The sequence below is a fragment of the Petaurus breviceps genome, unplaced genomic scaffold, assembly GCF_028583685.1.
Source record: "Petaurus breviceps papuanus isolate PSGF00001 unplaced genomic scaffold, PetGlider_PUasm1.0 151, whole genome shotgun sequence".
Classification (NCBI taxonomy): Eukaryota; Metazoa; Chordata; class Mammalia; order Diprotodontia; family Petauridae; genus Petaurus; species Petaurus breviceps.
Window position 1 is genome coordinate 28915593 of NW_027185712.1, and position 8555 is coordinate 28924147.

The window sequence follows — 8555 nt, forward strand, 5'->3', positions numbered from 1 at the left end:
TCTACAAAATTGTTACACTTCTGTAATGTCCACTGCCTATGCATGTCTTTTTTAATTTTATTTTTTTATCAAATGTTTTATTAACTTCTAGTTTACATCATTCTTTTCTGCAAGATTTTGAGTTACAAATTTTCTCCCCGTTTTTCCCCTACCCACCACACCAAAATAGCAATCCCACTGGATATCCCCTCCTTCAATCTGCTCTCTCCCATATCTTCTCCCATACCCTTTCCATCTTTCCAACAGGGCACGGTGGATCTCTATGCCCCAGTGCCTCTATATCTTATTTCCCAGTTACATGTAAAATAATATTAAAATAGTATATATATATATGTATATATATATATATACATATACATATATGTGTGTGTGTGTGTGTATATATATATATATATATATATATTTAAACATTTGATTTTAAAACTTTGAATTCCAGATTCATTCCCTTCCTCCCTTGTCACCCACCCTTACTGGAAAGATAAGCAATTCAGTATAGGTTATTATATGTCTTTTTTTAGCTTCTATGTCTATGATTTAAAATAGCTGTGTATGTATATAGACACACAAATATATTTATTTATTCATACGTTGATGGTACCACATTAGTCTCTTTAGACGGCTCTCATTTTTCTCTATCCTCAGAATAATTTATGTGTCTTCTTGAACTTTCACTCTAGTTTTAGGCCACTGACTCAATAAATCAAATTTATTAAGTGACTACATTGTTTCAGGAAAGTCTAAATCCTTTATCACTACTACATCATGTCCAAATGCAGAGATTGTGACCTTTTTCCAGAACTCTTTGTCTAATTCTTCCTTGTGTCCAGGTGGTCTATTGAATACTATGTTACAATATTCTACTTCAGGGGCAGCTAGGCATGGCAGTGGATAGAGTGATAGGCCTGGAGTCAGGAATATACATCCTCATGAGCTCAAATCCGACCTCAGACACTTACTATCTATGGGACTCAGGAAAAGTCACTCAACTTTGTTTGCCTCAGTTCTTTATCTGTTAAATGATCTGGAGAAGAAAATGGCAAACCGTTCAAAAATCTTGACAAGAAAACCCCACATGGGGTCACAAAGAGTTGGACATGCCCAAAACAACCAAAAAACAACAAATTCTACTTTCCCCTCCAGGGGTTCTCACATGAACATATTTTAGAGTTGTAAGGACATTTGATACCACCCAGTCCAAGTGATATCCGAACAGGAATGAGGCAATCAAAAAGCATTTGCTATGTGTGTGGCACTGTGATAGAAATGAAAAGACAAAAATGAAACCTTCTCTGCTTTCAGGTGTATCTAGGAAGATAACCAATAGATGTATAAATATGGACAGAATAAATATTTGATTGGGGCAGCTAGGTGGTGCAGTTCATAAAGCACTGGCCCTAGAATCAAGTCAAATATATGATCTCCAACAAGTGGTCATCCAACCTTCCCTTGAGGGCTTTTAGTGAAGGGAGGAGTATACTACCTCCCAAAGCAGGCTATTATACTTTTAGATTGATCTCATTGTTAAGTTTTCCCTTACTAATTTATCCAGCATGGTTTTGAGTCTACTTGCCATCTTGGCTGGCTTTCTATAGATGCAGTACAATTTATAAATGTCTTTCCTAAAATGTGGCTTGCAGAAATGAACACAACACTTTAGGTATAGTCCTATCAGGGTTCCATACAATAGGATTTTTACCTCTTTTTGTCTAGTCATCAGACTAATATAAAATACTGATATCAATTGGAAGGATGATTTTAAAGCTAAAGGGATTATTTGCTGAGGATTCACTCTCTACAGGGGAGGCACAAGCAAGGAGTAATCTGAAGTAATAAGGCAGCATCATGTGTGTCCACATTACAGAGGTAACCATCCATGCAATACTAAATAGCAGCTGCTCTGAAGGCAAAGAAACAGTTCTCTAGCCTCTAGTAAGAAGAAATAGGCAATGAAAAGAGGACTGTGACTGTCACTGAAGATATAACACTCGCGATTCTGTAAAGTATCATGTGTTCTCCAATGAGTAAATTATCTTGGAGTCCCACTTAGGGAGTGACTAACATCAAAGTTACAACTGCCTTGGGGCTTATTAGACCTCAGAGGATTGTGTGCCTACAAGGAAGACAGTCTCCTTGGAAAAATCTCTGTCTTTGGATGAGGAAAAAGTTGGAAACAACTATTGTACCCTAGGCTTTAATTTATTAAGGAATTTAATGCTAAAGGAACTGTAGGCCTTGTAGTAGAGAAATGGTTTCCCTTACCACCATTTCCATTCTGAAGAATATCCACTATGCCCACTCAAAGAAAGGGGTCAATAAGGGGCCATACCTCTTCCTTTTCCTTTTCCTAGCCAATGTCCAAAAGCTGTATTCCAAATCCTGGGGCCTGTTTATTTCACAGGAATTCAGAGATTCTTTGGGGTATTGTTTTGTCTCCTATCACTTTCAATTCAATCTAATTCAATCCAATTCAGTCTCTTAATGGAGACAGATTGATCCCATTTTGGGTTTCACCATTCTCTTGGGGCTGTCCTACTGGTCTCTTTGATCAAAACATTTTAGTATACTTTGGAAAAGCTCCCACATTCTAGTCAACTCTTGCTTCACAATATTCGCAAATGAGACATTTTGTGGAAAGCTCTCGAAAATTTACATTGTATAGCACAACAAAGAAGGGCAACAACACCACTGCAGGAAATTGGTCCAATGAGGAAAGGATAATAAGATGACATCTAATGTTAACTCACTAAATGACCTTGGAGAAGTAAGTCACTTTACCTTCTGGTCATCAGTTTCTCCATAATGGGAGTTGGGGCAAGGGAGCAGGCAAGGATGGATGTTGTACTGGAAGAAGTCTAAGGTTCCCTCCAGCTCTGACAGATTAGTAAACAGAGTGATGGTTGAGTAAAACCTTGATACATGCTAGATATATATGAAGAGATACAATAAGACAAGAAAGTATACAAAGGAAGTTAAATATTATAAACAGTTATCCAAATAGTATTAAAAGTCATGGTAAAGGGGGGAGGCTAGGTGGCACAGTGAACAGAGCACGAGCCCTGGAGTCAGGAGGACCTGATTGCAAATCCAGCCTCAGACACTTAAAACAAAAACTAGCCATGTGACCTTGGGCAAGTCACTTAACCCCAATTGCTCTCCAAAAAGCAAAAAAAAAAAGAAAAAAGAAAAGTCATGGTAATTGGTTGTGGAATCATCACAATAAAAATAGAAGACACAAAAGGCACATCATGCTATGAAAAATAAGAGAGAGATCTAAGTGAAGAGGATATATAGAAAATTTGAGTTTATTATGTTTGTAAAAAAAACTGATATCAGATCATCCTTTTGTTTGTGGAATATGATGTTAGATAAGAATTGTAAATATCTGTGCATATATACATATATTGTGTGAATTCACTTAACAATTTTTTAAATTCCTGTAGAATATCTCTGGAGATTTTAAATACAGTCTATGGTAGAATTTGTGCACATATACAATGAGCAGAGGATGTCCCCAGTGACCTCTCAAGCTAATTTCAGCTCTAAAGTATCTTACAAATCTCATTTTTAGCCAACATTTTGACCACCATTTTAATTGGAAAACAATTTTCAGATGGAGTGATTACATGCACCTGCTTTTGTCTTTTACATGAACTCATTTTTTTTAAAGCATTGTCAGCTTGAAATGTGCATTCTGAAACAAATTAAGGTTTGTGGGATTTGTTTGTTTTTGGAGAGTGAAAATAGGAAAACAAAGCAATTTGTTTGCAATTAGTATGCTTTTTTTGGCTCAGTGTACATTTGTGTACATGTGTCCTGGGAATACTGTACTTTGCTTTTCCTGGTTTTCATATCCACAGACTGACAGAAGTGAGAAGAGCTTTCGTTTGGCATCACAAAATGGACAAGAAATTTCTGCTACATGCTTGGAGCCAAAACATAAGTGTGAACAACCCTGGACCTGTCCTTTGACCTAAAACAATCCATCTGGAAAATCCAAGAATGCTCACAGTCTCCCTGAGAAATGACTGCCTGGTATGGAAATTTCCCTCAGTAACTAAATGGCCTTGGGGGGGGGGGGAAGTAAGCTGCTGCTAGGAAAGGGAATCTGACATCATCCAGCAGCTTCCACCCTCTTACCGCCTTCCAAAGACCTATATACATCATTTCTATTTTATCCTTACCCACCACTGAATAGAAGTGGCATTTTCTCCAATTTAAATTTTGATTATTAGCTCTCCTGGACACACAGCAGCCCATGTTCAAGTTAAAGAAATGTGTTTAATTTTGCTTATGCATGATGCACTGTCCAAAATAAATTCTTACCTTTTTTTCTCTCATTCTGTTTTCATAGCTCCATTTAGCCCAAATTCTTCATTCTCAGCACAATTCCTTTCTTAGAATCAAAAAAAGAAAAAATATCAAGACTATTCAATTTTCTGGGAGAGGATATTGTATGTATCTGAGTGCCACTTGTTAAAATCCAAGATACATCAGGATGTCCTTCCCAGACAACCACAGTAGTTTGGGGAAATTTTTGTAGAAAACATTTCAAAGACTCATTCCTTTATTTCAGGTTTACAGTTTAGTATGGCCATGATAATGTTTCTGTGCAGCTTATAGGAGTTTCTTACAGTGCTCAGGTTGGGCTGAAATCAGATACTTGGGCTGTGATCTTTGGTTCTGTTTAAAGGTGAATACAAATACTATTTAAGATAAGAGAGTATAACATGATCAATAGCTCCCTTGTACCCAATGCCCTAGGAAAATAGGCCTGCTTTTTATCTCTACTTCCAGCCATCAATGGTTCTGATCTTGAACTTTATATTTACTGATGATTAAATTATATATTTCTCCTTAAAGAATTGGTCTATATTTTTCCTCTCTATAATTCATTTTTTAATTATTTCAAAGCTAGAGACTATGAAATATGGGTAACAGCACTGGAATCGGTATAAGACCTAGCTTCAGATCTTGCTTCAGACATTTATATACTAATTGTATGGTTTTGGACAAGTCACTTAGCATCTCTGGGTCTCAATTTCCTCATTTGTAAAATGAGAAATAGGAAGAATCTGCTTGCTGGCCTTTAAGGTTCCTTTAAGCTCTACCTCTATGCTTATATGAACATATTTATGTGCTGCTTGTTCCTCAGCTTTAAGATATCCAACTACAAGGAGCACACCATTCACATCTTTTCTAGCTTTCACATCATGGCACCCAATCATGCTAGGCACATATCAAGTTGCTGACAAATATTCATGGAAGAGAGATACATCATTTGTATAAATTTCATTCTTTTCTGTGTGGTAGGGATTAGTCTTACTTTACATTCCTCTTTTCTTTTGCCTCTTATTCTAATCTAATTCCACTCTACTGTGACCTCCCACTTGACCTTTTGAGACTCAGTTTCTAATAGGTGCCACCCTTGTTGCTATGGTCTCACATAGGTTTAGTTGTGCTGTACTTTTCCAATTCTTTCTTTAGATTTTTATTTATCATTGTGCATCATAAAGGAGATTACTAATATAAAATTCCCCCACGATCATTTAATTAAATTGGCTAAATATCTTTATTAAATCATGTTTAGTCAACTCTCATTGCCCATTCAGATATATTATATAAATACTTATTTACTGTCCACACATATCATCATAACATAATTATCAGAATGCACGCCATTATACCCCTTTAAAATGAATTTAAAAAAACTTTCCTAAGAGCTTCATAGATAAGTACAAAGCAGTGTAATGGACAAAGTGCTGGACTCATAATCATAAATATATGAGTTCAAATTCCAGTTCTGACATTTATTAACTATGTGAACACAGGCAAGTCACTTAACCATTAAGGCAAATCTGTAAGACAAAATACTAAGTTTTAAATTGGTTTATATGATAGGAGGGGGTTCTTGCACCAAAAAAATCACACGTCTTCATCACACTATATGGAGTGTAAGGTACATACAAGATGAGATCCTACAGATGATTTTTTGTTTATAATGTTAGATTGATGACATCAAACATACTTGCAAAGTCTAAGTGAGAGTCATAAGCACTCAAAAGACTTCATTCTAACTATTTCTATAAGAAAAACAAAGAAGTTGAGGAAGCTCTATTGTCCAGACTATAGTAGGGATTTGGATGCATGACAAAGAGATCTGGTCCATCAGTACACATACCTGCCAGAAATCCCATGGATGATGAACTTGGTTCAGAATTAAATAAGAAGTAGATAGCTTACTGGTTTGCATCTGGGAAATGGTGCTGTACTCTCAAAGACTTCAAGCTTCTTCTTGAAGCAAGGTTCTATTTTTATCATAAATAATCTCTGATGCTTTATAACTGAAAGTCATGATACTAGTCTCCACATAACTAAAACTTCATGCTGTACAAAGGACAAAGAAGAGGCACACAGTGGCCCTCATAGGCATTAGTATATTACCAATAAAGAATTACATAGGGGAAAAACCATAAAGGATGTCATCAGTGGAATATATACCCTGAAAATGATGTCATTCTTTCCTCTTCACTCATTTTTGCTTCTCATATACATTCAGTTTCCAGAACACATATATTCTACCACCACATTTCTCAAATTATTCCCATCTCTCCACTCACACAGCCACTACCCTAGCTCAGGTCCTCATCAGTTGTCACTGGTAAAATTACAATAACCTCCTTCTTGGTCTCCCTATAATTAGCCTTTTCCCTCTCCTACCCATCTCCCACATAGTCGTGTTCTGAAAATATCACACTTTTACTAAAAAAAAAAAGATTCAGTGGTTCCCTACTCCTTCTAGGATAAGATATAAATGCTTCTATTTGACATTTCAATTTCTTCACATCCTAGATCCAGTCTAACATTGATACTGGGAATTCCCAGTGACAAAATCTTCTACCAGGATAAACTGGTGGGTACTTTGTGATTCATAGTGTTAGAGAATTTCACAGGGAACTGACAGGCTAAATGATTTACCCAGGGTCACACAGTCAGTACTTGACAGATGTAGATGTTAAACCAAGGTCTTCCTGACTCTGAGGTAGGCATTTATTCACTATGCCAGGCTGCTTCTCTCCATGTGCCTGTCACATATTAACCTCATAAATAAATGCCTTTGGAATAAAATGTAATTGAAGGTGAGCTTGTCATACAGTAAAATGTATTAATGACCTATAAACAATCCATACTTCATTGATATCCATAGAATGTCAAGAGATCTAGAAGAAAGTACTCCCATTATGTTTAATGAACTCACTGTGAAGGATATATGGAAGGAAATGGACAAATTTTGGATAGGATGAAAGGGCAGGATGTACTGCTTATTTATATAACTGTAGCAGCAAGCACCCTAGCATACCCAGGGTGGCTGCCAATACAGGTTCTTAGATCTTCTTTTCCAAAGGAAAGCAACTCAAAATGGGTAAATAATCTTACTTTAATCAAACATGTATCATTTACCTAGTTCAGGGGAAAAAGTCAGCACCCTGAACTTCAGAAAATACAAACAGAAGTTACAAGCAGACAGAGAAACAGATCAGCAGACAGAGCTTCCCACAGTCTGACCATTACATCCATACCTAGTCAGTTACTAGAGAGGGAAGCACCAACATCTGAGTTTTCAAAGGACAGGGGGGGGGGGGGGGGGTGTCAACGGCTGCCCAGAGTAACCTCACATCAGGGTATATATAGTATTCTCCTGGTTCAGGAGACCATCACAACCCTCATGACCCACTGAGCAATCACAAAGTAACAAGGTGTGGGTGTTCCTGAAGAACAAGACTCCCACCACAGGCTCCAGGTGACCACATTCAGCCCATTAGGGGGCAGAGCATATTCTCAAATCAGGGAAGGTTCTCAGAGTCACCTAAGCTTATCAAAGGGCCTAGGGGCAGGGAAGATCTTCATATTCTCATTCCCATAACAATAACTGAAGAGAGTATACAAATATATCACTATATCAAAATATGTTTAAGGTCCTGTGGTACCCACTGGGGAGCTATAGATATAAATAATATAGCCCCTACCCTTAAGGAGTTCACAATATTATTGGAAGAAAATCCAAATGCAGAAATCACTATGAGAAAAGGGAAAATACAAAAGGCACAAAGGAGAGGTTCATACAATACTATGAAAAAATTTGAGGAGGCAGAGTTCACTTTCACCTGGGGTAGAATTTATGGATGATTGGCAATTCATGAAAATGTCACATAAATAAAGAAGGAAGAATGGGGACGGGAAGAGGAAAGAAGGAGTAAGGAAAGAAGAAATTTACAACTGATGAGATGGACATGGAAGAAGAAAAATCCATTCCAGGCATGGGAATGGCAGAAGAGTTACAGACATCAGTCAGTCAATATGCATTCATTAGCATCAGCTATGTGACAGGCAGTATGTTAAGCACTGGAGATACAAAAGAAAAAAGAAACCTGCTTTCAGAGTCTAAGGAGAAAGACAGAAAAGGATGGGAATAGGAGACAGAGTACTTGCACTCTGGGCTAGACTGTGGCTGGAGGGGAATAATATCAAAAAAGGCTAGAAAAGTAGGTTGGAGACAG

General features: G+C 37.2%; 1 long non-coding RNA gene across 1 annotated transcript in view; it reads right to left on the bottom strand.

The window, feature by feature from the left end:
* Positions 1 to 4396, bottom strand: part of LOC138154013 (uncharacterized) — a 90165-nt gene extending 85769 nt beyond the window's left edge. Inside the window, exon 1 of the long non-coding RNA XR_011166531.1 lies at positions 4324 to 4396. This is a non-coding gene — a long non-coding RNA (uncharacterized lncRNA). The remainder of the gene's footprint in view (positions 1 to 4323) is intronic.
* Positions 4397 to 8555: the final 4159 nt, after the last annotated feature.